Source organism: Mixophyes fleayi, chromosome 1 (assembly GCF_038048845.1).
Source record: "Mixophyes fleayi isolate aMixFle1 chromosome 1, aMixFle1.hap1, whole genome shotgun sequence".
NCBI classification, from domain to species: domain Eukaryota; kingdom Metazoa; phylum Chordata; class Amphibia; order Anura; family Limnodynastidae; genus Mixophyes; species Mixophyes fleayi.
This window is the reverse complement of record NC_134402.1, coordinates 315,250,651-315,255,765: the sequence shown is the minus strand read 5'-3', so window position 1 is coordinate 315,255,765 and position 5,115 is coordinate 315,250,651. Positions and strand designations below refer to the sequence as shown.

At 40.7% G+C, this 5,115-nt stretch overlaps 1 non-coding gene across 1 annotated transcript; it reads right to left on the bottom strand.

Moving 5' to 3' along the window:
• Nucleotides 1-4,712: 4,712 nt before the first annotated feature.
• LOC142137225 (small nucleolar RNA SNORD50) lies at nucleotides 4,713-4,784 on the bottom strand. The gene has a single exon (XR_012687869.1). It is a non-coding gene; the product is annotated as a small nucleolar RNA SNORD50 (small nucleolar RNA).
• Between the last annotated feature and the right edge of the window lie 331 nt (nucleotides 4,785-5,115).

Here is a 5,115-nt window from a genome sequence, read left to right as displayed (position 1 = left end):
ACATGCCGCTAGGTTTTTACTTTTATATATTAGATAATGCTAAGAATTTAGTATGCCAGTGTATAACTCCATCAATATGGAGATGGATTGGGGCCTGCGCTTTCTTGAAGTGTATATGGACGATAGGCTGCCTCAAGATAAAACAGAGGGGTAGGCTCACGCCCTCTAAATGACATACATAGAAGGTATTGGAAAATCTCGTGGCGCCAAAATAACAAATAGTGAAGATGTAGGAAAACCACTTTATTGGTGCAAGTGGGTAAAAAGTTCGATATTAAATTCAAACTATAGTTCAATGAAAATAGACAATAAGTTGCTAAACCTGTTTGATAGTAGTAGTCATAAATCAATAATAATGCTGGTTAGGACAAACCAATGTGTAGACTCTAAAAGTAGAGAGTTCAATCACCACAAAGGATATGGATAAAGGTCGTAGTCTTTGATTTCAATCCGACAATAACAAACGCCAATATGAAACAATTGTTCTGTATCGAAGTAGCAACATATAGTTCAATACGTAAAGTTGCGATGTACAGATGTATACCTGTTGAGTGGCATATGTCATAGATGAACGAAACATATGTATCAGTATGTGAGCTCCAATTGTGGAGAGTTCAATTGCCACAGGCAAAACAGGTAAAGGTCATGCATCTTTAACATCAATAATAGAGATAATAGATCCCAATAATGTGGAATCGATGTCAATATATAGAAACTACACCGATAAATATCGTTCCGTACGTGTCTCGCAAATATGCATATAGCAGTTTCTTGCTGGTGCAGATAAACAACAGCCGGGTAAGGAGTGTCACCAATCATGTGGTGCAGTACTCCATTCAGCGATGGTGTAGATATAGTGGCTGGGAAATATCATCCAGCTTCTCATCAGTAAATGTATCAAATAGCAGTGGGTGTATCCGTGAGTGGATTACTCAAATACTATGTAGCATAAGCCGGTAGGCTGCAGTGATGAAAGAGTCAATATGTTCCGAACAGGGTAATGCTCCACTCCTAATTGGTGCCGGATTGCAGGGGACTTACCCGATCCCGGGTGATGTGAATGATGTCCCGCCAACACACCATCGCCTCACTGGGAGTATCCAACCACCGCGCAGACACTCCATGTCCAGGAGACATGCAGGACGCGGTCCTTCCACGAGTCAGATAGCGAGGCACGAGAGAAGAGTTGTCAGACAAGCCGGGTCGGTAACTGTGCTGGCAATGAAGGTACACAAGGAATATCCGGAGGGATGGTGAGACAAGCCGGGTCGGTAACGTTCTGGAGGCGCAATGCAACAGGGAGATCCAAAAGGGGTAGTCAAAAGGTCCGGGTCAAAAGGGTCACAGGCAGGCAGGAAGATTCAGGAACAGGCATATACTGGAACACTGGGAATGCTGGAGGCAGGTAGAGACCTGATATTCTGGCACAGGTGAAGGGCCAGGAAGTGCTTTAAATAGATTGGTGGACCAATGGGAGCAGAGCACAGTGGCGTTGTCATAGCTAGCACCAAAAGGGATAACAGCGTCCCGCGCGTGTGTGCAGTGGCTGGGCAGCCGGAATTGATGCGTCTGGTTGCTAGGCAACTAGACGCGCTGAGAGTCAGTACAGGCGACCGACCCAGAAAGATCGCGGGACAGGGCCTGACAGTATACCCTCCTCCCTGTTAAAGAAAAGTTTTGAGTAGAAGGGGGTATGGAGATACAGTTTGTCCTCCCAAGATCTCTCCTCAGGACCAAATCCACTCCAATGAACAAGGAATTGCTGCTGGCCATAGCGAACACGGGAATCCAGGATTCGGCTGATCTCAAACTCCGTTCCTGAGGAAGATTGAACCGGAGGGGGGCGAGATGGAGGTAGAAAGAATTTGCTAAGCACCAGCGGTCGAAGTAATGATACATGGAAGGTGTGGCATCGTAAAGAAGCAGGTAGCTTTAGTTTGACGCAGACAGGATTGATGACCTATGTGATGGTATAGGGACCAATGAAATGTGGAGCCATCTTCATAGACTGAACTTTTAGTTTCAAGTCCTTAGTAGACAGCCATACTTGGTCCCTTATTCTTAATAGAGCAGTAGGTCTTCAGTGACGATCCGCAAAAGTCTTGTGGTGCTGTGTAGCTTTATGTGTTAATTTAATTCAATTATTTCATTTCCGCTGTTCATTTGTTTCACATTTTCTTAAACCTTTCAGTTTTTCCTTTGACAATTTATTATGCCTTTTTTGGTGTCTTTCTCTACCCAAAACAGTCAGATCCATAATCACACAGAGCAAAATGGACTCTTAGATTACTAATAGTATAATAGGCGGCAGCTGGAGAACAAGAGTTTTGCTAACCTCCAAATAAGAACATTAAATATTTACACACACCCACGCCTGCCTATAACCTCCTACATTCAAGAATTGGAATAATGCCACAAAAAATACTTCCAGCCCACCTTCCAATCTGTTTCTATAAAGAGTTTTATTATTAAAATCAGGTGTGTAACTGTGATACTTGTGATCACATCACAAATCAAATTTATTAATAACAAACCTAAAAATATACACTAATTAATAGCAACTGCTAATTTTAACTAACAATATAACATTTATAATGTAGGTATCAGAAACCGTGAATAATTAAAAAAACATGCAAGTAATATGTAAGCATTCTAAACTATGTTTTTAACCATGTTATTATAATCATCATCATCAGCTATTTTTATAACGCCACTAATTCCACAGCGCTGACCTCATTCACATCAGTCCCTTCCCCATTGGAGCTTACGGTCTAAATTCCCTAACATACACAGATAGAGACTAGGATCAATCTTGATAGCAGCCAATTACCTACTAGTATGTTTTTGGAGTGTAGAAGAAAACCAGAGCAACCAGAGCAAACCCACGCAAACACAGGGAGAACATACAAACTCCACACAGATAAGGCCATGGTTGAGAATCAAACTCAGGACCCCAGTGCTGTGAGGCAGAAGTGCTAACCACTAAGCCCAACCACAGTGCTGCCCAATGTATAATAATGTGTTAAGGACATTATCTGACAAAAATGCTTGGAAATATCAACAGCTTTAGATATTATTTTGCAATTAGCTGAATATATTGCACGTAGATATCATCACTAGTAAAGAAACCGGAAAATGCTCTGTAGTCTAAAAAAGTTGTTTTAAATTGGTTTTATTGAAATAGTTCTTAACCCATAAAGGAGATAAAACAAAGATCTTATCAGAACTTTTCCAATAGATGTATCACAGATATAAACATTATCTATCACTCTCTGATGACGTTATATGTATAACGAAACGCATTAGGAATTGGGCTAATGCATCTGCCAACTGTCCTGAATCTGATAGGACAGTCCCCAATTTGGGTGACTGTCCCACTTAGTCAGGATTTGGTCTGATACTTCATACTGCTCTGCTCGTGAATGGAGAGCTATGTGCACCTAACAGTGGGGTACACAGTATTGCCTTTATATTTGTCTAAAATCATAGCCATATTACAACATAGGGCCCCCCATCTTAAGTGCCTCAGGCCCCCTAGAGCCTTAATCCAGATATGTGTCCTGAGAGAGTAGTAGATACTGAGAGTGTAAGTTAGGGCCCTGGATCTGCTGCTTCTTCATCCCCCTCCACCAGGGTACATGTGCTGCCCTAGGGTATGTGACCACGCCAACCCCACCAGGCTGCAGGTCCATGCCATTGCTTTTCCCAGCCTTTAATGTGGCTCAGCTGGGGTTGTGCCCATTGCCACCCCACAAATTCTCTGTGACCCAGAAACAAGAAGATTTCAGTTTTAATGTGTTTCAGCTTCCAGTTCCCAGGTAAGGATTTGCAGTCAGTTATCTATTTCCTAATACAGACCAATCAAGTCAACTACACATATCACACAAAAATTAATAAAGGGTAGTGCTTCGATCCAGAAACTCACTCTTAATCTAGAACGAGCCGCTAATAAGGGAAAATATCCCAATTCCTAAAGTTCAATATGTAAAAAAAGCGCTCCATTCCAGAACAAATTCCAGAACAAATTTAAAAAACAAAACAACAGCAAAAACAAATCAACAGAAAAAGCTTTTGTTGTATTTCAGAACAACATAAGGTATATTAGGTAAGGGTGTGCACCGGCCACTTGTGGTGTTTTGGGTTTTGGGTTCTGATTAGCTTGAGGTTTTGGCTTCTGATTTGTTTTGCCAAAACACCCCACGAAATGTTTTGGTTCTGATTTTGGGTTTTGGGTTCTGATTTTTTTTTAAAAAAGCATAAAAAGTGCTAAAATCCATTTTTTTTGTTTTTTTTCACTCCTATACTATTGTTAACCTCAATAACATTCATTTCCACTCATTTCCAGTCTATTCTGAACACCTCACACCTCACAATATTGTTTTTAGGCCAAAAGGTTGCACCGAGGTAGCTGGATGACTAAGCTAAGCGACACAAGTGGGAGGCGCAAACACTTGGCAGGATCAGTGGACTTAAACAGCAGTACCATTGGACTTATACGGCAGGATCAGTGCCTTGCTTGCAGTCTCCTAGGTAACGCAGATAATCTGTACAAATATGCACACAGGGGCATGGCCAGTAAAATATGGAACACATACTTTATGGATAAACAATGTCACTACACTTCATGCCGAGAAGCTAACCAAATAGTTTTCTCCATACAAGATACTCCCAAATATTCACTGAAATACCTAGCTTTTATCACCACGTAAATGAACTCAGCAGTCAGATCCATAATAAAGTGTGTCATCACACAAGTCAGGTTCGGGATAGACTCATCACAGTTCAGGTAAATTTAACATGTCCAAACAGATCATTGTGTATCTGTAGTTCTGTCTTGTTTTTAATGTGATTTTTGTGTTTATTAAGCCATGAATTGAACATGACAAGTGTATATGTGCGAATGAGCCCTAAAATCACATATAAAGAGATTACAGATCTGTGTTTAAAGCTTCCCTACAATCTTACAAGAGCAGTGTTATGGTTAGGATTTGGATTTCACAAATGCTTTCCTTTTAGTAAATTTACCTCCTTTAAATGTAGTGCTAAAATGACATTGCTTTTATAACCTGTTTGTGTAAAATGTTGTTGTTTTTTTTATATTTCTTTATTGAAGAA